This window comes from Mustela erminea, chromosome 5 (assembly GCF_009829155.1).
Source record: "Mustela erminea isolate mMusErm1 chromosome 5, mMusErm1.Pri, whole genome shotgun sequence".
NCBI lineage: Eukaryota > Metazoa > Chordata > Mammalia > Carnivora > Mustelidae > Mustela > Mustela erminea.
Window position 1 is genome coordinate 86,383,678 of NC_045618.1, and position 27,171 is coordinate 86,410,848.

The following is a 27,171-nucleotide window of genomic DNA, read 5'->3' on the forward strand; positions in this document are numbered from 1 at the left end:
CTTACATATTAAACACAGCTGTACTATTAAAATTCAGTATGATAGGGCACCTGAGTGTCTCAGTTGGTTAAGCGACTGCCTTCAGATCATGTCCCAGGATCGAGTCCGGCATAATACTCCCTGCTTGGCAGGCAGTCGGCTTCTCCCTCTGACGCTCCCTCTTCTCATGCTTTCTCTCTCTCATTCTCTCTCTCCAATAATTAAATAAAATCTTAAAATAAGTTAAAATTCAGTATGATTAATGTTCTTATAAGGTTAACAGAAAATAATAACTGCTGAGGAAATATTTATAAAATACATGACAGAAATTAATGCAGTTCAAAAATATCTACTATAAATCAACAAATAATATGAACAACCCAAAAGAAAAATGCGAAAAGACAGAAACAGTCTCATGTAAATGACTAACATGTATGAAAAAACATATACCCTCACTTATTTATTTATTTAAATAAATGTAACATGAAACTCCAAAGACAGTATTTTATCTTTCTTAAAACAATGAAAATGTGTTGTTTTGACAAAATGTGGGGTAAGAGACACCCTTAACACATTATTGGCAGAATATGAATTGGTTCAGTTTTCATTGAGCATAGTCTGACATTATCAAAATTAAAGTGTTCATAACCTTTGACTCAACAACCTCATGTTTATGAATGTATCCTGTGGGGAAAGTTTAGTAACTCTGAGAGCTGTTAGTGTTTTTGGCTAAGGAAGGATTCGTGTTCCTTCCTTACTAGCATGCGCCTGACTTCCATACAGATAGAGCCATGTGGATACTTATTCCTGTGAAATATGAATGGAAGTGATATAGGTCACCTCCAGGCTGAGGTGACAGTAAGCGCAACACATTCTCAATTATTGCTTGATTTCCTCAACCATGGGCAGCATACCGAGGAGAGAGGGACCAAAAGAAGGGTGCAGTTGTAAGATGAAGGAACCTGAGTTCCTGAATGACTGTGGTGCAGAGACCATTACCACTATTGCTCACCAGTCTGTGTTAGGCTGTGATGTACACAAGCAATAGGTTATTTTGTCTTAAGAAGTTAAGACATTGAGGTTGATTGTCACAGCATAAAACCCTACTCAGACTGATACATGCAGTTTAATTCTGTTGAAAGATAATTGTTGCAGCATTATTTGTAATAGCTAGGAATTAAAAATAATCTAAGTGTCCACTAGTAAGTTAATTATAGAGTGATGTTGAGAGGATAATCTCATTTCTTTTGAGAGCAGACAGGGTAGGGAGGAGCAGAGGGAGAGACAGAGAGAGAATCTTAAGCTTAACACTTGGGCTCTCATCTTACAACCCTGAGATCATGACCTGAGCCAAAAATCAAGAGTTAGATGCTTAGCCTACTAAATCACCCAGCTACCCCAAGCCTCTCATTTTTTATAAAAATAATATATGTATAGTTTCATCAGCAGAGATAGTTGAAAAGAGGTCCGTTTGCTAACGATATTGCTATAGAGAATGGGGCAGTGGGAGATGTACTTTTCCTGTTAAGTATATTTTCAAAAAATTTGAATATTTTTCAGGATTTCTTATTATTTTTATAATCAATTAAAAAATACTCAGTTTAAAAATTGTGTGCATAGTTTAGTGACTTAGATTGCCTTGAACACTTCCTGGAATAGGAGATAATAAAAACAAATAGTTAATAATTCTTACATATAGAAGTCAGCAATTACTAGAGAGTAGTAATTGAAACAAAACAAATAGAACATGACATACATCAAAAGGACAATAGTGCTTACCTTGAGTGGTGAAATGATGGATAAATTTTGTTATTTTTGCTTGGTGCTTTTCTGTGTTGTCCAAATGTTCTGCTTTAAGCATATAGTACTTTTATAATTAAGTAGAAAGCTAAGGTGTAAATGTTGCAAATGTAATCAGAAAATGAGAAGGCTTTCAAATAAAACTACCCTTCTCTCTGTGCTAATCTCTTTTAAACCACAGATGTATCCTCCAGAGATGTAAAAGCATTAACTTGACTTTCAGCAGTCCTTGTTGTACAGTTACAGTTTTTCTGGCTTCTACCCACTAAAATGATCTTTTAGCCCACAATGATAGATCAGAACATCAAGTAAACAAGACCAAGCTGGGTCTTGATTCAGGAAGAACTGATTTCTTTTGAGAATTCAGGAACCCTCTTTGCTTAATGCATTACCATAGTGTGGCTGTTACAGAGTGAGCAGATAGCAGACTGATAATTGCCAGTACTTTACTGGCAGTTGTGAGGTAATCATGCCTGATCTGAAAGAAAGAAACCAGGTAAGACAAATCACAAACAACTTAAAAAGCAAGTGCTCATCTCCTGTGTTCATCAGAGTATGGCCAGTACAGAGGATTGTACAAAGGATTGTTCACCAAAGCTATTCCTTGAGTGATTATCTGAGAGAGCTATGGAACTACCTTCAAGAAGACTCTGAAGCTACTTGAGAACCCAGAGCTAAGAGCCATGGAGCCAAAAGCTACACTGTGAGCTATTTGCTGTCTCTCGAAGCAACAACCATTCATGTGTGTTAAGTGCAAGTTGGTTACCATACTAAAGGTGAAGGTTCAAGTATTTGAAGAACAACTTTCTATGTCATGACTTAGACAAGTTAAAAAAAAAAAAAAAAGGGTTCCTCGCTAGAAAACAAAAGCAAGTACAGTAAGTTCAAGTCCATAAGGAAAAAGAGAATCAAAGTGAGTGTTTAGAGAGGGAGTAGAAAGGACTGTGACAGCAAGGACAAGTTCTTCCAAGAGGGTGATTCTGGGCTTCCCTGAGGTGCTGAATGGAGCGGTGCCTAAAGATGGAAATAGAGGAAGCCTCTTTAAAATTGGTGTCCTCTGTCAGAAAACTGTGGTTCTTCTAGGTCAGTGATTTTTTTTCTCCAATATTTAATTTTTAAAAATTCCAAACAGAGAAGGTAAAAGAATTTTATAGTAAACACTCATATTCCCATCATCTAGGCCCTCTCATTAACAATTTACTCTGATTGTTTTAGTGTATGTGTGTGTGTACATACTCCACCTTCTATTCATCTTAAATTTTGTTGATGCATTTCTTTTCTTTTTTTTTTTCTTTTTTTAAAGATTTTAGTTAAATATTTAACAGAGAGAGAGGGAGAGATCACAAGCAGGGAGAAAGGCAGGGAGAGAGAGGTGGAAGCAGGCTCTCTGCTGAGCCGAGAGCCCGAGGTGGGGCTCAATCCCAGGACCCTGAGATCTTGACCTGAGCTGAAGGCAGAGGCTTAACCCACTGAGCCACCCAGGCACCCCTTGTTGATGCATTTCAAAGTAAGTTTCAGGCATCAGTATACTTCTTAAATACTTCAGCATATACATCATAAACTAGAATTAAATACTGGTTTACATTTTTGTTTTTGAGGTAACATTTATAAAGAACGAAATGCAAAACCCTAAAGTGTACTATTCAATTAGTTTTGACAACTGCATACATAATTTTAATTCAAATGCTTATCAAGATACAGAATTACCATCACTCCAGAAAGTTGTCTCATACTCCTTTCCAGTTTACTCCTACCTCCTCTCTACCAGAAGAAACCATCTTTTAAATTTTTTTCTACCAGTTCTACCAGTTCTGTTCTAGAATGTCAAATAAAGGAAGTCATATGGTATATACTCTTGTATGAGGTTTCTTTCTCTTAACATGTTTTTGAGATTCATACTGATGGTTGTATATATCAATACTTTGTTCACTTTTATTGCCAAGTCTTACTGCTCTTGAGTAAATATGTGACAGTTCGTTGGTCCATTCTGCTGTTGACAAATACCTGGGCTATTTTCGGTGTTGACTATTGTAATAAAGTTGCTGTAAGCATTCTTGTCCAAGTCTTTATGTAAACATAATGTTTTCATTTCTATTGAGTGAATACTTAAGAGTGGAATTGCTAAGTGATTGAATAGGGGTATGTTTGGTTTTATGAACAACTGTCAGACCTTTTTTACAGAGTGCTTATCCCATTTTATACTCTCAAAACCAGCATGTGAGGATTCTAGTTGCTCTACTCCCTCAAGCAACTTCTAGTGCTGTGAGTCTTTTTTTTTTTTTTTTTTAAGATTTTAATTATTTATTTGACACAGAGAGACAACGAAAGAGGGAACTGAAGCAGGGGGAGTGGGAGAGGGAGAAGCAGGCTTCCCGCTGAACAGGGAGCCTAATGTGGGGCTCGACCCCAGGAACCTGGGATCATGACCTGAGCCGAAGGCAAATGCTTAATGACTGAGCCACCCAGGTGCCCCCAAAGCATCTTTGTTTTGTAATTTGGTTCAGATCATCTAGATTCTCTCATTCTACGTAAGGTAGTGTGTTCATTACTGAGCTCTCAATTCTTTAAGATTGAAACTTCAGTAACCAGAATAAATGTTTTCTTAAGCCCCAACACTTTCATTGGAAGGAGGTAAACCAATTCTAGTTGCCAGGGAGAAAATACACAATGATATCAGATATCAAATATCAGTTTCTCTGACCTAATCTGTGAACCACACTCACCACAATCTCCAGAGAGTTTGTTAAGAGGCAGATACCTGGGCCCCACGCCAGACCTACTAAATTCAAAATCATGTTGGGGCTTCATTTGCCAAACTTAACAAACAAAAATACAAATAGACATAAAACATGCCCTAGGTGGGCCAAGGAGTCTTTAGTTTTATAAGCACTCCAGATGTATCTTAAGCACACCTAAGCTTGAAAACCATTGGCCTAGGCAATTCGGATTAGAAATCACAATGAGGGGCAGCTGGGTGGCTCAATGGATTAAGCCTCTGCCTTCAGCTCGGGTCATGATCTCAGGGTTCTGGGATCCAGACCCACATTGGGCTCTTTGCTCAGCAGGGAGCCTGCTTCCCCCTCTCTTGTCTCTGCCTGTCTCTCTGCCTACTTCTGATCTCTCTCTCTGTCGAATAAATAAATAAAAATCATTTTTTTAAAAAAGAGAGAGAAATCACAATGAAATATCATTATACACCCTCCAGAATGGCTAAAGTAAAAAAAGACTAGGGGTGCCTGGGAGGCTCGCTATCTGTCAAATAAGTAAATTCTTAAACAACAACAACAAAAAGATGCTTTGAAAAACTGTACTCAAAAAGAGAAAAATAAATCTATATTTTCAAGTACCTATCATCAGCATATTAATCTCAAAAGTTACTTAATGGATCAGAGATGGAAAAATGGATAGTATGGTTTTATTTTCATTAGTGGATTAAGGTATTTGTTAATTCTGTGTTACAGAGATACTATTGTAGGTGACATATTAAATGAGGTATAGGCATTGAATAGCCTAATAGCATTTGGTAGGAAAAAATTTGGGAATGCACAGCATTTTATTATTACTGCATTGGGTGTTAACAGTGAGGGGAAAACAGGACAAAGCTATTATTAACCTAAAGGGACAATAATAACATGTTATACATAGGCCTTGGCCAAAGGAAAGGTGTGCATAATGAAAATACTAAGAACAATAATGTTGAATTTATCCAGTGCTTTTTTTATCAAGAGCTCAAAGGCTTTTCAAGAGCAATGGCTCATTAAATCTCAAAGCATCTCTGTAAGTTACGAAGGGGAGGGAATTACACCATATTTTCTTCTAGCAGAGAAATTAGGAACCAGAACCTGTAATAAAAAGAGAGATATAAAAGAAAGAACTAAAGACAAGGTGGCCCCAGAATTTGTAACTTCTTTTTTTGTGTTCCAGTTCCAACTCCTGCTAAGTAAATTCATTCATTCCCAGAACACATTTTTGGTTGCAAAATATGTACCATGTTGAACAAACAGATAGGATTCTTAGATTCATCTGGGTATTGGTGGACAGTAGCACTTGTCTGCTACTGTCGATAGGAAGAATTCCTTTTTTGAATTATCTAGTTCATATTTCTTTTCTCTTTAAGTGTGACTGAAGAGTAAAAAGTACTGTTTAAGGAGAGTAAAGCAAAAGCAATCTCATTAAAGTTCTCAGAGCTTTACAGGAAAATGTCTTAATTAAACACAAAGTTCAAACTCTCCATTTCTGCTTATTGAGTGATTTCTTCCCTTTACTCTTTCAATGAGCATGTGTGTGTCTCTTTAAGGATTTGTCTGGCCTGGGTAACCTGGCTGCTGGGGCTGAATGTCATCACAGCTGCCTTTGCTAAGGCACTCAGCTTGCTCTTTGGAGCCTCTTCAGCCCTCAGACATCTGCAGCTCTGGACTGGTTATAACTAGACATTCCACAGAGAGGAATTATCTCTAGATCTCTGAGAAGAGAACCCCTTTTAGGTGTTTGGTTTAGACAGAATATCACTTTCCAAATTTGTGGTATTTGTCGACATCTATAGAAATGTTTGCCATGATTCTGCAAATTCCATTTGGCAGGCAGAGAAGTATGTACAGGTCAAAGATGAATGTGCTCTCTCCCATTGGGAAGCCTTGATATCTCCTCTTCATCCGGTAGGATACTCTAGCTCTCTTTTTTCTTTCCTCACCTCTATAATTTTTGCTAACTTGACTGCTCTTTCTTGTATCAAATTTACACCTACTTAGTCTTTTTTTTTTTTTTAAGATTTTATCTATTTGGGAGAGAGAAAGCGAGAGACAAGAGCATGAGCAAAGGAGCAGAGGAAGAGGGAGAAGCCGACTACCCGCTGAGCAGAGAGACCGATGCAGGACTCCATCCGAGGACCCTGAGATCATGACCTGAGCCGAAGGCAAATGCTTAACCCACTGAGCCACTCAGGTGCCTCCCCACCCCCAGCCCCACCTCCACCCCCACCACCTAGTCTTTTTTAATATAGCCAGTTTTTCTAGCCAAGTTTAGGAAATACCATGTTAGCTCTGGGCTATGCTATTTCCTCTCCTTAAGTAGAAATAGGAACATTGAATCCTCATCTTCTTTTAGAGCCTTTCGGGGTCCTACCTTTTTTAATATCCTGTAACTGTCTCTGTTGCTCAGTATTGAATCTATCCCAGTTTTCTATGACCCCTGTAAGATAGAGACTAAAGAGATTATACCACCTTTGTTAGGGTCTGGTTTCCAACATCATATATCAGCATTGATTTTTGGTTCAGCAATCACCAGATATAGTCAGTTAATCTCCCCCAAAATGGAACAGTTTTTAGGGTATAGCCCGGCGTCTCCTCCTCCTCTCACCTACTTTAATTTCAGCTTGCCACCTATTGGTCAGTGACCCTTTAAGGAAGAATACCAAGTCAACACTTTTGTGCTCAATTATCTTCAACTTTCAATGTAAAACGAACCATTTACTGAACAGATGGGGAGGGAAACACTAAAAGCAGAAGCTATTAAAGAATTATAGACTTAAGAAGACTCACAGTAACTATGCATTTTGCTCTGTAGTTGAAGAACCTATAAAATTGTACACACATTAGGGGAAAAGTTTCCACCCAGCATGCATTGACTTAACGGCATAACTCTCAGTAATGTAAAGTATGGACCTTGATTCTTACGGCACATTTTGTTGTTATTCTGTCTTAATAGGATAGGGTTTAAAAATATGCTACTGTGCATACACAATAGCTGCCTTTCACTTATGGTTTTATCTGTACAGAAATTATTCTGTCAGACAAGAGATTAAAATAATGCTTAACAACTTTTTAGAATTGCTAATCCAGGTAAATTTCTGTAAGAAAATTTAGCTTATGAAAAAGTCAGCTCAAACCTTGACATAAACAATAAATACTAATAAAATTTACTTTTTCCTACAATGGACAATGATGAAAATGAGATAGGTGCATGATTTTACCCCCCTTAGGAAATCAGGTTGGTGCTGGGAGAAACCAGTGTACACATTATGGCTTTATGTGGTACCCATAAGGTTGAATTTGTGTGTGTGCATTTTGTTTCTAAACCAAAATAGAAATAAAATAAGGTTGATGTTTTGAGCTGAGTGGGTATAGGATGGAATGTGAAATGGGTGTAGACTGGTGCTGTTGGAAGGGAGTTTTATGAGTTGTGAGGCTGGCATTGGGTCCTGTTTCTTCCCCGTGGCCACTTTTTTTGTGGGGCTGGATGGGAGGCAGAGAAAGGAGATACTTTGTGCCAAGAAAATGCTACAAACTTCACTTGACCTTGACTTTGTTTTTTGAGAGGAGGAAACAGGTTTAGAGAACTTGTGAATTGTTCAGAGTTCCTTAGTAGAAAGCCGTTTGCTTTGCTGAAAGTGAAATAGTCAATGCTTGACTATTTCTGTGTTTTTTTCCTTTAATTATGTTGCTCCTCTCCTGTTCACTCCATGTTCTGCTGGTGCCTTCAGACGTTGTCTAAGGGAATCTTCAGCCAAGCTTAAAAATTTACTAGTGAGTTGAAGCACTCTCTATGAAACTTCAACTGGAATTCCTTATATCTGTAGTTTTCTTTTTTCTCTTTTCACTGGACCCTGCCTGGGCTTTCCTAATAACTCATATTACCCCCAGTCTTTCCTTTCTTGATACTACCATATCCTGCTTTCTTCTAGGATCCTTTCTTAAAGTCATGACTTCACACAAAGGGAACTCTTGACAATCCATGCCCTGATGTCCACTTGAAGGGCTCCACCCTCTATTAAGAATCACAAAATCTCAGGGGTAAAGGCGACTGTCAGGGTAAGTTTTAGATACATCTCAAAGAGTCCTATAGGCAGATAAAGTAGTTCTAGAACTGAATGTGACCTTAGTTAATGCTCATTTTACAAGTGAAGAAGCTGGGGCTGATTTGCTGAAGATGATAAAATAACTGGGCAGAAGAGCTAAGACTGGAACCCAGTTTCTGTGATTTCCAGTCTGGGGCTCTGTTCTACCACATGAGATAATAGTTAAAGCATTAAAGACCACTGCTCTCTTGCTTTGAAAAATCCCAGTACCATCCTCTTTTGTAAATTTTAAAACTGGAACTCCACGTTAACATTTCATCCTGAACAGCCTTGACACCTGAATGTTTTGTCTGTTTTCTCTTTTGGTGAGAAGAATGGGTTGACTGAAGTACATGGAGACACAGAAGTTGCTTCATGTTCTTCTTCCCTTATAAAATGACTTTGCCCTGGGTCTGCTCTCCTCACCGTATAATCCAAGCCAAATTGTTTCTCCTAGGATGCCATACCATGCACATCTGTCAGAGTGCCACCCACACCTGTATCTTTCAGCTCAGGTGTTCCTAACTTAATGTGCAGAAGAACCACCTGAATGGCTGGGCCCCAATTAGTTTCCATCCAGTCAGGTTGCTGGAGAGCCTAAAAATGTGCTTTTCTAAAAAATTCCCAGATGCTTCTGCTGCTGCTTGTCCAGTGCTACATGTTGAGAAGAACTGTTCCATGAAAACAGCCTCCAAGCCTTCAGCTCAGAAGCAGTGGTAGACCTTTCTTTGGGAAGGAGTGGCCACTGATTCGTCCAGAGATGGATATCTGAGGGGATTTGCCAGTGATGAGGCTCAGGCTTGCATCACCTGGGGCTCTCTGCTCAGCAGGGAGCCTGCTTCCCCCCCCCCCCCACCTCTTGTCTCTCTGCTTACTTGTTGTCTCTGTCTGTCAAATAAATAAATAAAATCTAAAAAAACCCAACCAACTTCAAATATATGAATGAACTCCCCAGTGACATGGGGAGTCATATTGTTTGCCATTAGAAAAGGCACTTCACAGAGAGCCTATGCGGGATGACCTTTGACAGAAAAGAACCAGGTCTGGTATGCAAGCAGAGACTGTACAATAATGGTCATCCTTGGGGTAGGAGGCATTGGGTGGCATAGAGATATTTGAAGCTGTTTTTCCTACTAGAAACCAGTAGCGGTATTGAAGAGTCAATCAGGGCTTCATTATCCATCCACCCGTAATTTCCATTGCACATCGCACAAACATTGGGAGGAAATTGAGTCCAAAATATTAATAGTTACCTTTGGGTAGTAGGAGTATAAATGATTTTTATTTTATTTCTTATACTTTATTTTAATCTCCAGGTTGAACAATAAGCCTTATTTCTTGTGTGGCCAGAAAGAAATAAAAATAACTAATAACGAGGGATTTTTTTAGACAAACTATTTACTAACTCATAATGAAGTAAATTTTTAAAAATGTTGAATCAACTTGTTGGCTAATCTTACTCAAAAGCCATTAATTAGAACTTTTTGTTCACTAGGCTTATAGCAAACATCATTTCTTTTTTTAACTGATTTACTCATTGCCTTTCACAAAATGTGCTTACTAAGACCATGCCACAATACATTTCATTGTTATTTGAAAATGGGTATTTGGTTGATGTCCAAAAGAATTTCACATCAGTATATTCAAATCATTCTTTTTTGCTTTCTGCATAACAAATAACACGGAGGACATGGGGAGATGGAAAAGAGAAGGGTGTTGAGGGAAATTGGAAGGGGAGGTGAACCATGAGAGACTATGGACTCTGAAAAACAATCTGAGGGTTTTGAAGGGGTGGGGGAGTTGGGTGGGAGGTTGGGGGAACCAGGTGGTGGGTATTAGGGAGGGCACATATTGCATGGAGCACTGGGTGTGGTGCAAAAACAATGAATACTGTTACGCTGAAAAGAAATTTAAAAAATTATTAAAAATTTAAAAAAAGAATAAAAATGGAAGTACTAGGTAATAGATAATAAAAAGAAATAGGGTTCAACTTGCTAAAGACAGAATCAGTTCACATTCCCAGTTATAGCAAACCTGTAGCCTTGGGATACAGACTATCTCCATTTGGGAGGGAAGGAATTATGTTTTTATTCCTAATCTTTGCTTTAGAATTCACGTTGTGATTATGATGTGTTACACTAGATATTTTAGTTCTGATAGGCAGTCATCAGAGAATCATAGATTTTAATCTTAAAAATTTGTCTTGCACAATCCTCTTCTGCAAATTTCCAGTAGATGAACCCCACTCTCATTGAACAGCAGCAGTGGAGAGTAGTTTACCCTCTTGGGTAATTTATTTCTCTTCAATCTATGAAAATTACTTTTTTTTTTTTTAAAGATTTTATTTATTTATCAGAGAGAGAGAGAGGGAGAGCAAGCACAGGCAGACAGAATGGCAGGCAGAGGCAGAGGGAGAAGCAGGCTCCCCGCTGAGCAAGGAGCCCGATGTGGGACTCGATCCCAGGACGCTGGGATCATGACCTGAGCCGAAGGCAGCTGCTTAACCAACTGAGCCACCCAGGTGTCCCGAAAATTACTTTTTTATCTACTTTCTTATTCCACTGTTTCAGCTTATTTCTTTTGGGCCTAACCTTAGTATTTAAAATGTTATTAAATTACCTTTTGATATTCCATATCCCAGATTAAGAAATCTCAGTTTCTATTTTAAATCTTCTCACGTTTTCCTCCCATTTCTTTCACAGTGCCTGAGGCACATCTCTGTTGTGTCTAATCTCCTGAGAGAGATACATGAAGTTACACAAGACCAGGTTCACATCAGTCAGTGTTCCATGAGGACATGACAAAATAATCCTGAACTCACTATGGATGAGGAGAAAAAGAGCAGGTGCTACTAGTCCCTTGTCTTCTTCCTTGGAGATGAAATGGGAGAGGGACATTATAATAGAGAAAGTAAGATTTCCAGATTGACCAGAAAGAGCTCTCTTTGACAGGATAGAGGAGAGGAAAAGACATTAAGTGAGCTATGTAGATCTACAGCCAGACCATGATTAGCTTGAGTTCAGAAATTTGTGCCTTATATACATGTCCATCACCAAAGTTTTCTGTTTTCTACAGTGGAGACTTAATTCTAAGACTAAAAGTGATGGCATTTTTTTAAAAGATTTTTTAAAAATTTTATTTATTTGTTAGAGAGAGAGAGAGAGAGAGAGCGAGCGCAGTCAGAGTGGTAGGCAGAGGCAGAGGGAGAAGCAGGCAAGGAGCCCGATGTGGGACTTGATCCCAGGACGCTGGGATCACCACCCGAACCAAAGGCAGCCGCCCAACCAACTGAGCCACCCAGGTGTCCCAAGTGATGGCATTTTTAAAGCAGTTTTGCTGACAGTGGGCACCTCTATGTAGTCATCTTTCTTTTTGGCATGATTCCTCACGAATTCTTCGGTATTAGTTTCCTTTAGGCCTACCCTAAGTATATGAAACCTTCATAAATCGGTGCCAATATAACTGAATGCAAATGTTGGATACTTAGGATAATCAAGGAAGGTTTCATGAGGGAAAAGAGGGATTTGAATTGAGTTGAAGGCAAATGGGTGTGATTTGACTGCTGAATACCAGAGAAGAATTGTATTTTCCACAATGGTAATGATTAGCTAATAACCAGTCTCTAATTCATGACTTCTCAATTATGTATGTGAAGACCCCACTAGGTTTGTTGGTGAAATGGGTCTCATTCATCTTTATTAAGTAAATTAAATTGTCAATTTTTTATTTTTCCAAATACAATTTTTAGAAAACCTTGTTTGTTAATATGAAGAGAAAGACTTTTAAAATGTGGCTACACAATTTCATAATTATATTGGCTTTATATAATACAAACCTACCTTTTTTCATTTACTCTTGTTGTAAAACCAGGTAGTATGTTGATTATGTATGAACGAAAATCCTGCTAAATACCTAAGAGTCCTTAATAAAGAAATGAGCAAACTGAAATTGTATGGAGGTGAAATATATCCCATAAAAAAAATAAACCAGGGAAACAGAGCTGAAGCTTTCGTATGTTGAAGAATGATTTTGTGATACACCATGTGGCGTTTAAGAACTAGCTGCTTGAGTTTTATAAAAGAAGGCATGAAGTCTGTGTCAGATAAAGTTTGACTGTGAATTTGGAAGGGCTAAAAAACTTATCAGAGAACAAAGGTGGTCTCAAATATACAAATATCACCTGACAGAATTATGGGTAACTAAGTAACTAAATACTGAGACTGGTTTTTCTTACGTAATTTTTATTTCCAATAAGAGTAATTTTAATTCCAACATTCCCTTCTGGAATTTTGCTATTCTAAAACAAATTTGTCAGAAGATTTTGAGATAGAAGGGAAAAGTGGACTCTCCAGTGTGTTTTCTGAAATTCATTGAACCTTAGGTTATTTGGACTGTGGTTTCTGTTTTTTAATGCAAGGCTTGGTCAGTCTATTTGGCAACACTGGGGATTTGCAGTGGCAGCTAAAAATACAACTGAAAAAAGTAAATAGGAAAAGTACTTAATGTTTGTGGTAAATGGAATCTAAATCATCCTTTGAATAAAACCAGCACAATTTCATGTTTTTGAAGGAACAAACATAATGCACTCTAAGCTCAGATAAATGAATTTACCTAGGGAAAATCCAAGTGAACACTAAAAGCTTGATACTGTTTATTTCTCGTAGGCTGAGCAAACTGCCCTCTAAAAACAACTTAAACTTCCCTTAACAAGATTTAAATAAGGGTCTTTCCTCACGTTTGAGGTCAACATCAGGTGTTCCTCCAAATAGCTCTTGGTGCCCCTGTCAGCGTCACAATTTTGGGTTAGACAATTGTTTCTCACTAATAAGAATGATCTTATGAGTTCTTGTTTTTCCGAGTGAGGGAAATCCAGCAGGAGAATATGTTCAAACTTTGGGAGGGGCAGACATAATGGCATATTCTCATTGGAGTTCTCTGCTCTTCATTCCTGCCCAAGGATGCCTTCCTAGAATTCCACCATGGCTTCTGAAGTTATGTGTGTACCCCTCCATATAGCACTGGGTATCTGTTTTCTTTCTTTTATGATTAGAGAGAAAGGATGAGAATCTACCAGAGTACATATTATTACAATATATTTTTTTTGTCTAAATTTTTATTTAAATTGTAGCTAATTAACATACAATGTAATATTGGTTTCAAGAATAGAGTTTGGTGATTTCTCACTTACATCTAATACCCAGTGCTCAACATAAGTGCTCTTTTTAATACCTGTCACCCATTTAGCCCATTCTCCACTCACCTCCCTCCAGTAGTCCTCAGTTTTTTCTCTATCATTAAGAGTCTCTTACTGTCTGCTCCCCTCTTTTTCCCCCCTTCCCATATGTTCATCTGTTTTGATTCCTAGATTCCACATATGAGTGAAGTCATATGGTATTTGTCTTTCTCTGACTGACTTATTTCTCTTGGCGTAATACACTCTAGCTCCATCCATGTTGTTGCAAATGGCAAGGTTTCATTCTTTTAGATGGCTGAGTAATATTCCATTATATGTATATACCACATCTTCTTTATCCATTCATCTGCTGATGGACATGGGCTCTTCCCATAGTTTGGCCATTGTTGATAATGCTGCTATAAACATTGGGGTGCATGTACTCCTTTGAATCTGTATTTTTGTAACCTTTGGGTAAATACCTAGTAGTGCAATTCCTGGATCATAGGCTAGTTCTATTTTTAAGTTCTTGGGGAACCTCCATACTCTTTTTCAGAGTGGCTGTACCAGTTCGCATTCCCACCAACAGTGTAAGAGGGTTCCCCTTTCTCCACAACCTCTCCAACATCTGTTGTTTCCTGTGTTGTTAATTTTGGCCATTCTGACCAAAGTGTGAGGTATACCTATCTCATTGTAGTTTTGATTTGTTAATTTCCCTGATGATGAGTGACGTTGAGCATCTTTTCATGTGTCTGTTAGCCATCTGGATGTCTTCTTTGGAAACATTATCTATTCATGTCTCCTGCCCATTTCTTAACTGGATTATTTGTTTTAGGGGTGTTGAGTTTGGTAAGTTCTTTATAGATTTTGGATACTAACCCTTGATGAACTTCGTCATTTGCAAATATCTTCTCCCATTTTGTAGGTTGCCTTTTAGTTTTGTTGATTGTTTCCTTCACCATACAGAAGCTTTTAAAGTTGTTTAAGTTCTAGTGGTTAATTTTTACTTTTGTTTCCCTTGACTATGGGGACATGTCTAGTAAGAAGTTGCTCTGGCCAAGGTCAAAGAGGTTACGGACTATGTTCTCCTCTAGGATTTTGATGGTTTTCTGTCTCATATTTAGGTCTTTCATCCAGTTTGAACTTATTTTTGTCTATGGTCTAAGACAGTGGTCCAGTTTCATTCTTTTCTATGTTGCAGTCCAACACCATTTGTTGAAGATACAACAGATCTTAATGTCAGTTTATTTCAGTTCTGCAAATGCTTTCTTTTTAAATATTCTACTTTTCCACTCATTCCCCTCCCATATTCCCACAAACTTCTCATATAGAACTGAAGTTGAATTTATAGATGTGGTGGCAAAAGAGCAGGATCAACAAATTTAGGGCATCCACCATCCATAAGCCTGGTGCCTCACATATGGGGGTGCTTAGGAAACATTTTTTGAGTGAATGAATGCCTAAATGAGTGAACTCCAAAATTCAAGGTAGGTGAGAAGTGCTCTAGGGGAGCCAGAGACTATTAGACTTTTGGGTTTTTGTAGTACATGTTACTCTGTTACTTTCTGGTGGGAACTGGCAACCCTGCATTTCTTAGACTAGCTTTGCTACTTTGTGGCCAGAACATAACTTATTTGAGGAATAATGCCATTTTTGGCAATAAACATCAGCTATTATATAGTCCAATTTGCAGAGCTTCTCAGAAACCTAGTAAACAGATTTAACTGAAGTTCCTTTAATCAGTCCACCATCTAAACATTTTCTGGTCAGGGCACCATTTTTAGGTTAGGGTGTGTTACATGTATTCCTTGGCAAGGATGACTTATTTACATTTTGTCTTATCATAATGCATTGTGGTTTATCAGGCAATAAATTTAAATTGGAAATGAGCAAAGTAAATGGATATCTATAAGTGAATAACATCCAGGCTCTCACACTCTTAGGTAAAATGTTTAATGTAGTGTCCAGGGCCCTATCCCTTCCTCCCCCAATCCTGTAAGAGTCCATTCTATCTGGGGTTAAGGACCAGAGTCTCCACTTTAACAAATTCAGGTGTCAGGGCTCCTGGGTGGCTCAGTTGGTTAAGCAACTGCTTTCGGCTCAGGTCATGATCCTGGAGACCCAGAATTGAGTCCAACATCAGGATCCCTGCACAGCAGAGAGTCTGCTTCTCCTTCTGACCTCTCTCCTCTCATTCTCTCTCTCAAATAAATAAATAAAATCTTAAAAAAAAAAAAACCCACCAAAAAACAAATTCAGGTGCCAGATGCAGAAGTTCCATGGTACTTTACAAAGCATGGTTGGGGGTGGGGGGCACACTGGTTCAGTTGCTAGAACATGCAACTCTTGATCTTGGAATTATGAGTTTGAGCCCTATGTTGAGGGTAGAGATTACTTAAAATAAAATCTTAAAAAAAATAGAGCATTAATGTTCATGAAAGGGTCTTGTAAAATATGTGCAAAAGAAAATTTTAAATTGTTAGTAAACTGTGTATAATAGCTCAGAGTCAGTTACAAGATTTTGTGCTGCAGATTTATAATCTAGGTTAGTTTATTACCCCATTTTCCAGATGAGGAAATTGAGGCATAGAGAGGCTAGTTGATAGCACTGTCGGGACTCAACACTGGGTGGCTTGACCCATAGTCCACTGTCTTGATTACATGTTATCTTGCCTCTCCCATTACTACTCAGCTTTCAGTGGATACTCTAGAAGTGATAACTTGATGCTTCTGAGAATTCTATCTAGCAGTTATTTCTATAATTACATAGGTTTAAATATAGTTATAGTCAGAAAGTCTTCAGTGAATGGGAAACAAAGTTGGGATGTGGGAACCCTGAGAGGCACCAACAGGCATGTATGTCCACAACACATTACGTATTTAGTAATAGGTTCACTACCAGCAAGCTGAATTGTGGGCTTATCTAGTCTAAAACTTTATATTTTTTAATTATATATTGATTGAAATTTAGCCAATTCAGGAGGGAAAAAAATTATTTAGGGATGGGGAATTATCATTCGGATTATTTGGTATCTGGTGGCTTCAGTGTTAGTGCTGCTGAAGAAATACAGATGAAACTTTGGTAGATTGACAGAATTTTGACTAAATTAGTCAAACACAGGGGCACCTGGGTGGCTCAGTTGGTGAAGTGTCTACCTTCAGATCTGGTTGTGATCCCCAGGGTTTTGGGATTGAGCCCTGTCTAGTCTTGCTTCCTACTCAGTGGGGAGTTTACTTCTCCCTCTTCCTCTGACCTTCCTCTCTGCTCATGCTCGCTCTCTCTCTCTCTCTCTCGAATGAATAAATGAAATCTGTAAAAAATAAATGAGAACTTTGAGCATTATGAAAACAGTATTTTCCTTTAACACTCGATTATTGCCTTTTAAGTGAATAAACTAATATAAAAGTTATTATTGATAACTTACTAGAGGCTATGATAGGTAACATAAATACATCTATTATGGTACAGACAAAAAGACTGATTTGTACATAAAAAGTGTATCTTATTAATTTATTTACAATTCACTGTTTGATCAGTAAGTTAAAAAAATTCAAGTGTGTGAATTACCTAAAGGAACTCTTGTTTTTCCCTTATTTCTTGATGTGTTTTTTTTTTTTTTCCCTTTCTTCCTCCCCTTTCTTTGCTTTCTCTGTAACTGCTGGCACTTTAATGTAGAAAATAGGCTCATTCATCTTACCTTCTAACGAGCTTTGATTGTACCGTGTATGACAACATGTAATATGGAAAGGCATGTTAATGTTGTATTCTAAGAACCCCAGCATTTGTACTTTTGACTCTTACCATCTTTTATCATGTAACAAAAGACATAAAATCCAACAAAATGTACTCTCTATAGAAAATGCCTATAACTGCTCTGTTAATCCAAGAGTTGATCCCATTACGTGTAATTTCAGGTTTAAAATAAGATCAAAGGCCACAGCTGGGGTTATGTATGCACTGGGACAGCCCCTCCCCCACTGTCTCTGAGTTCCCAGGTCTTCCATTGTCTATCCTCATGCCCAGCAAACTGCTGGCGCAGACTGGGGATGAATTGCTTGTATGATGAGGAACTTGAGAGGTTTTGGCAGCAGTGACTTAGCCAGTGAAATGATATGTTTGCTTCTGTGATGTATCATCTTTTTGTAGAATCAATGTGGTTTGCTGGAAAGGATGCTTAGTGGGGATCTGAAGGTGGGAGTTTTTTCGTTGTTTCTGCAACCTTACAAAGTTTTCCTGAGCCCTTTAGCCCTTTAGGCTACAACTTCCTCTCAGATGAAATAAAATGCTTGAGCTATGTGGGGTTGGTTTTTTTTTTTCCAGTCTCTTCCAGCTTTAAAATTTATGTTTTAAAATGAAAGGCAATATATCTACCATTATTTTTTTTTTACTTTTTTATTTTGAAATAATTTAAAACTTATAGAAAAGTTTTAAGAACAGTACAAAACACTCCTTGATTACCCTTCACTTAGATTCACCAGTTACTAACATTTTGCCTCATGTGCTTTGCATATCTTTATATCTATATCTATATATGTATATACATACATATATATATTGCTTTACCACTTGCTTTATCATTTATATGTATGCATACATACATAATTATTGTTTTTGAAACATTTGAGAGTGGTTACAGACACAGTGCCCCTTTATCTCCTCCATATACTTCAGAATGTATTTCCTAAGTCTAATGATATTTTCTTATATAACCATAATTTATTTACCAAATTCAAGAAAATTACCATTGATTCAATACTAGTACAGTTGTCCCAATAATATTTTCTATGTCAGTTTTTCCTTGTGCTCCAGGACACAATCCAGGATCACACATTGCTTGTAGTTGTCGTGTCTCTTTAGTCTTCTTGAATCTGGAACAGTCCTCTCTGTTTTGTATGACTTTGACATTTTTAAATAATTACAGGTCTTTTTTTTTTTTTTGGTAGAAAGTCTCTTAATTTGGGTTTCTCTGATGTTTCCTCATGATTCTATTCAGATTATGTATTTTTGGCAGGAATATTACATTAAGTAATATTGTGTTCTTCTCAGTGCATCACATCAAGATGTACAGGATACCATGAAGTTAAAATATTTTTAAGACGTGAATTTCATGGGGTTATGTTTCTCCATTCTCATTGAATTTGACCTCTATCTGCAAGACTATAAACAAATGAAAATGTTTATTAAATTACCTAATTTATTAATATTCTTAAAATAGAATTCTCTATTTTAAATAAACCAATTGCCTGTATATTTTAGTTTTTATCTAAGTAATTTTATTTGCGTGTTAGAGAGTCTTAAAGTAAGTATCCCAGTTCTCAACTAAAGAAATCTCAGTTAAGTCTGCAAAGCCTTTGGGAAAAGGTTTTGAAGAAGATGTAGATGCCTTCATTTTGGAGCCCACATGATATATTTTTTTCTTGATAGAAATACATTCTAAAGATTACCTCATTAACATAATGCCAGAAAGTATTGTGAAGGCTAACCAGAAAATGAAATAAAAAAATGGTGGAGTAAGAAGAAGAGAAAGAACCTAGCTCCCCTGATTTGAACTACGGTACTTTTCCACTACATTGTTCTTCCCATGAATCACTATTTGGAAGCAAACCTGGCTTAAAAAAATATATGTATAAAGCAATTAGTCCATACTGTGTACATTTATCATATTTTATAGTCCCCTCAGAATAGCACTGTGGACAACTTCCGATGATGATGATGCCCTAATAAAAATAAAAATACTTTTATTTTTATTTTTATTATGTCTTGGATTCACGTGGGTCACTTTGGGGCACTGTAGTGTTTCTGATAAGCAGTAGATGGCACTGTTAATATACATTGATTTTATTATAAAATCTGGAAAAGGGAAGTAGTATTCTAGAGATTTACTATGTGGTTGTTCCAATTAAAGTTAGTGACACTTCACTTACTTGATAAAGTCCTATCAATTCTGTGATCTCTGTGATGTTTATTTTCATCTCCCCTAACATGATCTGGCTGTGGACATTTTGGATTATTTTTGTGTTTTGGGTTTTTTTTTGGCACATTCAATTAATACAACTTATAAACTTTGCTCCGAGCTTGGTTATTTATTTATTTATTTATTTTTTAAGTTTTTTTTTTTTTTTTTTAAGATTTTATTTACAGAGAGAGCGAGAGAGCGAGAGAGAGAGAGAGAGAACAAGTGCGCACAAACAGGGCGAGAGGCAGGCAGAGGAAGAAGCAGGCTCCCCACAGAGCAGAGAGCCCGATGTGGGACTTGATCCCAGGACCCTAGGATCATGACCTGAGCTGAAGGCAGACACTTAACCAACTGAGACACCCAGGCGCCCCTGGTAATTCATTCATTATTGAAAAGGCATATATATATATATGTTTTTTTTAACTTCATGCTTGATATTAAAGACTTGGGAAGATATATTGTCTCTCTCATAACCTTTATATATTTTCTAGCTAAAAAATACACCTGAGAGCATTTCATACTTTTGATCTCTTAATATGATCACATAAATTTTTTTTAAGGCATTCAGTTTTCTGATGTTTGACTTAGTTGTTTAAAATACTTGATAGTTGATTATTACCATTTAGAAAAAGTATCAGTAGGTTAGAAATGTTTCTTATTTCATGACGTCCTTTTTTGTTTTTTTTGGAATGAGTGGGTAAGATATTTTATAAATCACACACGAAAGAAAGCTCAAAAAAAAAAAACCTGGAAATAGCAACATCTCCATAATTCTTAATGAATTCAAGCTTGATTATTTGCATTGAATGCAAACTTTACTGGCTCATCATATCACCTTTTAAACACCTCACTTGAATTATGCAGGTAAAAATTCTATTCTATCCCTTTATAGGAAAAAAAAAAAACCTTGACGAAAATTAAAACCGTGTTTAACTAAATGCTTCAGGTGAGAAAAATCACAAATAGTGAAATATTACTCATCTTTGCTTCTTTTAAAAGAATAATTTAGTTTTTCATCTGAGACGGGAGAAGTTTATACCTTCTAGAACTATGACATCATATGAAATGTTGACATCTATTATCAACCTAATTAACTATTTGCTGTTCAAATTGTGGTGAAAGTACATTGAGACTTCTTTTGTACTCTTATCGCTTGTTTAATACCAAATTGCCTGGCATCTGTGTATCAAGGCTTTGATCTAATACTCTATCAGTTGTTGGCACAGGCACAAGAGACTGCAGAGTACACAAAGCTGTCGCTGCAGACTCCAGGGAAAAAAGGCTGTGGATATACAGCCCTGATTAGCCAAGTCAGTCAATATTTGCATGATGCAATGATAATGCCTTCTTTATGTTAGATTGTTATTTCACTGAAGCAAGTAGGAAACTTCGTTTTCAAGAACTTGGTGTATTTTATAGAAATTCTTCCCCTCCACCCTCAGGTGCATGTAGAGCACATTTTCTTTCATCTCTTTCCTTTTCCCTTTCTGCATTCAACATTTGACCACGCACAAATGCAATATGATACATATTCTTCAGGAGCGCACATAATTTTTCTATTTTATATGCAAAGGAATTTTGATAAAGATATAATCTTGCATGTAGTATGTCAAATCCTAGAATCAAAATGGACTATTTTATTTTTATACCTTAAATATAAAAGCTGCTTGTTGCAGTGCTACTTTCTATTCTCTAAACTTCACTTAGTTGATTTGTAAACTCAAAACACTTGTGCCTTAATTCTACTTTCTACTACTATAGACCTTGGACTGTGCATCTTTTAATTTTACTGAAGGGTTATGAGAAATGAATCTAATAAAATTAATATTTGAGTGAAGGCAGTAGAAATCTATATTGAGCTCCCAGCAAAAGTTGAAGATTTCTAATGATGCCTTGGTTAACCATCTGGGTCTTGATCTAAGCTCAGGTCTTGATCTCAGAGTTGTGAGTTCAAGCCCTACACTGGGTTCCATCCATGCTTAGGGTGGGACCTACTTGGAAAAAAAAGAAGTTGAAAATTTGTCTACCATCTTCCTTGTTTCGTATTTGTTTTAGAATTCTTGATCTTTGCAATGTAGTTAGGATATTCATAAGATACTATTTAGAACCTAGCAAAGTTTTTCAGTCACATTCTGTTATCTAAGATGCTTTTTTCTCTTCATCTCTCTTTCCACTTCTTTTCTTTTTAACATATGAAAGGGAATTGATGGTAATAAAACAACCAACCTGGTATCCCCTTTAAAGTAATTAGCATTTATAGAGCAGCCTCACAAGGCACATTGTATTATTTGCTACAGAGAACAAAAACAATACTTTGTCCTGCTTTCAGAAAGTGTACAGTCTAGTTGACCTGTAACCTCAAGTAGGTGACATGAAGGAATATAGAGATCATAATAAAGCTCTGTATAATATGATGTGTACTCTGGGTGTAGAGAAAGAAGTGGTCAGTTCTCCCTGGGCTGGATGGTCTGATGGGCAAAGGAAACACAGGAATGGCTTTGTGAATAAGGGCATCCAGACACAGACAGCAGTTGGAGCAAAAATAAACAGGTATGGAACAACCAGGATATTAGGGACATATTAAGTATTACAAATTTATCATGGGTTGGAGTAAGGAGGAAAGAACCTTGAAACACAAAAGGCTCCAGAAGTCAACAGAAGTCAGCAGAAGCCAGATCACAGATGGCCTTACAAATGAGTTTAGGTTTTAATCTTAACATGGTAAGATACTGTAGCAGTTTGGAATAGCAATGGAAAAGCCATGATTGGATTTATGTTTTGGAAAGACATTATGACAGTAGGATGCAGGGTATGTCAGTAGGTTGCAGGGTATATCAGAAGAGTGAGACTAGAAGCCAGAGGAATAACTAGGAGATTATAACAATGATTAAGCTAATTGTTCTTGACCTTTTGGGAGCCTCAGATCCCTTTTTAGAAGCACTTGTGTATATACAGACTTACATATAATACTTAAGTCACTTATGTATATTACATATAATGCTGATTGGCTCATGGATCTTTTGAAGTCCACCCATGGATTCATGTGAGCCCATGCATTTCAGGTTAAGAACTTGAACAGATGATGGGGGAATAAATAAATGTGGTAGTGATAAGGATAGAGAGAAACAGTTGGATATGAGAGGTATAACTAAGATGCCATGGGACTTGTTTGACAGATTGAATAGGAGAGTGAGGGAGGGAAGAGTGTCTTAGATGACTGCTAGGATTCTAGCTCCTGTAACTGGGTGGACAGTAGAGCTTCAGCCAAAACAAGGAATATTTAAAGAGAAACATCTTATTGAGATTGTTGGCATACGTGTGGAAAAGCCTGGTGGAGATGTTGGAAGGGAGGTGTAAATAACAATCTAGAATTCAGTAGGGGTTTGAACTGAAGATATTTGTAAACCTGTAAGTAGAATTTAAACCCATGGGTTAAGTTCAACCAAGCCTGGAGGTAAGGTAAGAAAGAGAAGGCCAGGCAATGATCCTTGGGGAACACTAACTTTGAAGGATCAAAGAAAGAGGAGTGAGCAAAAGAGATTGAGAGTTAGAAGGCAAAAACAAGAATGAAGAGGATTAGAAGTCAAAAGAGAAAATAATATCAAGGAAAGAATGGTCCACAGCATCAGATATTCCAAGGACAAATAGAACAAGTACTTAAAAGATGTCATTGTGTATGACATTTAGGTAGCTATTTATGACTCCCACCAGAAGAGTTCCAGTGGAATTGGGGGTGCATAAATGTAATAAGCTATACTATTGAAAGTGACTACAGATTATTCCTCCAGGGATATTGATTGTGATAGTAAGATGAGTGATAGAACTAAAAGAATTCATGGTATCACTGGGTCAGAATGCATGTGCATTTTAAAGATGGGTAGAAATATCTGATTGCCTTCCCCTAAAATGGTTATATCCATTCAGTTCTACAATTGTGTATGAGAGTATACCATTTTCTACCCATTGCCAACTGTGTATTTTTTTTAAAGATTTTATTTATTAGCAAGAGGGAGTATGCACATGTGAGAGAGAGAGAGCAGGAGCAGAGGAAGAAGCAGTATCCCCACTGAGCAGGGAGCCTGACTCGGTGATGGATCCCAGGACCCTGGGATCATAACCTGAGCTGAAGTCAGCCATTTACTGAGCCACCCAGGCACCCCTGGCAACTGTATATTAACATTCCTTCCAACTTAAGCTAGTCTGATGGCAAAAACTCTGTTTAATTTGCAATTTTCTGTTTATTAATGAGATTAAATATCTTTTTGTATCTTTTAACTCTCTGTATTTTTTCAACCTTGTTTGTTTAAAATCTTTGTCCATTTTCCTATTGAGTTTGGCATTTTGTTGATGCGTAAGAACACCATAATTACTGATATTGAGATGAGTCGGAGACCTGTACCCCTGGGGCAAATAATACATTATATGTTAATAAAAAATAATAATTACTAATATTGATATTTTTTCCTCAGTATATATTGAGAACATTTGAGGGCATTTCTTTCAAGCTGTGGTTTGTGTTTTAACTTTGTTGTTGGTTCCTTTATGTCAATCATATATGTCAATCTTTATCTTTATAAAAATTTAAAAAATTATCATTTATTTTATTCCAGTGCTTTAAAGTTTATTACATATGGGTCTTCATTATATCTAGAATCTATGTGTGTGACATAGTGAACAAACATTATTCTTATAAAATTGATACTTAACTTTCCCAACACCATATTAAATATCCTTTCTTTCCTGATGGTTTGAGATGCCACCTTTATTATATATACAAAATTCCTCATATTCAAGAATCTGTTTTCAGATTTTGTTTGTTCCATTAGTGTATTTGTGTATTTCTGCAATAAGATTTTACTGTTTTAAATAATGGAATTTCATAGTATGTTTGATAGCTGATAGAATAAATTGTCATCGTTTTACCTTTTTTCCCCAAAATGTTTGTAGGTTTATTTTTGCTCATTTCAGCTGGTCATGTTCCATTAAAGATCCTATTAGAATTTTTATTAATACTATATTAGCTTTTAAATTAAAAGCTTTATCAGAGGAAGACTTCCCAATCAGAAACTGGTCCATCCATTTTCTTGAAGCCTTTCTTTGTTGTCATTTTCTTCTTCCAGGTCTTACATATTTCTTGTAGTTATTTCTAACCTTACAGTTTTTACTCCTTTGTGCATGAAATACTTTCTCCATTGCATCGGTTATTACATATGTATCATTTAGGAGTGTGTTCGGCCATAAACAACAGAAAACCCAAATGTGGCTTAAGAAACAGGAGCTTATTTTACTCACATAGCAAAAGTCCACAGGTAAGCAGCTGCCAGTGTTGGTTTAGCAAGTTCGTTAAGCAGGGGATGTGCCTCTTTTGTCTCTTGTGGCCTCATCTTCAAAAGATGCTCAGTGCAGATGGAGCCCCATGTCAGCATTTGTACAAGAAGGAGAGGGAGATGGGGAAGTTATGATTCCTGTATAAGGAATGCAAAAAGCTCCTCAGGAGAGTTGGCCCACTCCCTGCAAGCCAGAACTGTGTTACGCCCCTGCCTTCAAGTGGCAAGGGAGACAGCAAGGGGAAAGGAGGAGAGGAATGAAAGTTAGGTTAGCCACACCACAGCGTCTTCCCACTTGGCTTGTAGTAAAGCTGTTGATTTGTGTATATTGATCTCCTATCAGCTGGCTTGCTGAACGCTATTAATTTTAGTCATGTTTCAGTTGACTCCCTTGTATTATCTAGGTAGAAGATTGTATGTCTACAAATAATAACAGCCTGTATCTTTCTTTAAGATAGGTGTACTTCGTTTCTTTTTCTCTCTCTTTTTTAGTATTTTTCTTTTTTGGTCTTATTGCACTAGATAGTAATTCTATTTTTGTCTAATGGATGCAATAGCTTCTTAAGTCTTTTTGAAGATAGTAGAATTTATTTTTTCAGTTTTATTTTATTCCTTTAATTATCTTTAATCTTCTAGAAAGCTTTTCATCATTATTCCTGTTGTTGTTAAAACAATTAGTTTTCCTTCCATATCTCATAAACTTCACTTGTTTATTTAACATAATTAATGATGAAAGACTAGGCTCATTAATGTAGATAGCCAATACAGGTCTCCTCTGAAGCAGTGTTTATTGGTTCATCCTACAAACAAGCCTGTCCCTTGACTAGGAGGGCTGACTGAGACTGGCAGCCTTTTGTGGTGCCTGGGCATAGAGCCACAGTTATATATAGACCCTTCAACCCTTCAACTGCCAAAATAAGCGGGGTTTAAATCTGAGGCTGAGGCAGGTAGCACATTTTCTTCCTGGGCAAAGATGCTTCCTTAGCACACCTCTTTCCCTGTCTATTCTAGTCAAGAGTTACTTACATTCTCCTGACCTCCCGTTTCAGGGCCTTGCACCCACATGGGGAGACTATAGGCAAGATGTTTTGTGAGAGCGCTGTTTTGAGGATTTAGCCAGGGGTTAAAAGCAGCTCCTGTCAACAACTCTGTATAAACAAGGGGAAAAGGGACATCTACTAGACTTTGTTGTTCTAAGAGCAGTTCTTTAGTGAACCTGCAAGAAACCTCTAGGGCCTGTTCTTAAGAGTAAGACTTCTCTGAATGGGCACTTCCCTCCTGCTCCTGGTTTGCTGCTGTTTCTTTCTCTGGTTTTGTTCTCAGTTCCCTTTCCTTTTCTTTCTTCTAGGTTCTTTAGAATTTTTTGTCTGCAGATGGAGATTTCCTTTATTCCTTATTATATCCATGAATCTATTCTGTTAAAATATCTGTGTTTCCAGGGAGTGTGCCTAGGAGCACGTGCATGTGTTTGGTCCACCATCTTGATCCACACTTCCCTAGGGGGATGCTTACAAAATCATTTGCATGTGGCCAATTGGTTATCCTTCATAAAGTAAACAAAGTACAGCTGTGGGTTGATTAATAACCGTGGGTTGGTCAGATAACCATTCGGTCCACTGGAAATCTTCCAGTAGTAAAAAATACCGTCACTTTGATACATAATAATTCATTTGTAGGCCTTATATTGAAGAAAGGAATGTTTATATCGTAAAGTACTAATTCAGTGTCTCTCAAAGTGTTTCTCCCCAAATTGGTGTTTGTTTGTACTCTGGGTACTTGGCTTACCTTGGGAACAATTTCTTTAAAAACAGATTTTCTTTTTAATTAGTCATTTTTGGACAGTACAAAATTTCCTAAATGTGATATTTAAATAACACTGATGCCTAGGAATTATAAGCAGAAGTTTGTTTACTGCATTTCTTATTCTTTTCCTTCATTTTGGATGGGGAATGAGGGTGGAAGATTCTTGTTTCTTTAAAATGAAATTGTCCTTTAAAGGAAGCTGTTACAGTACCATAGCAACATACTTTATTTTGTATTCAGCTCACCTTTAGGGGTGACTGCCTGTCCAGCGGGAAAACCCTGGAAGCTTATCTGATGACA

General features: G+C 37.1%; 1 long non-coding RNA gene across 1 annotated transcript; it reads right to left on the reverse strand.

Annotated features, from left to right (window-relative positions):
- Positions 1-18,681: 18,681 nt before the first annotated feature.
- Positions 18,682-25,290, reverse strand: LOC116591285. The gene is made up of 2 exons (XR_004285930.1): positions 25,034-25,290; positions 18,682-18,942 (listed from the first exon to the last, which is right to left on the reverse strand). It is a non-coding gene; the product is annotated as an uncharacterized LOC116591285 (long non-coding RNA).
- Between the last annotated feature and the right edge of the window lie 1,881 nt (positions 25,291-27,171).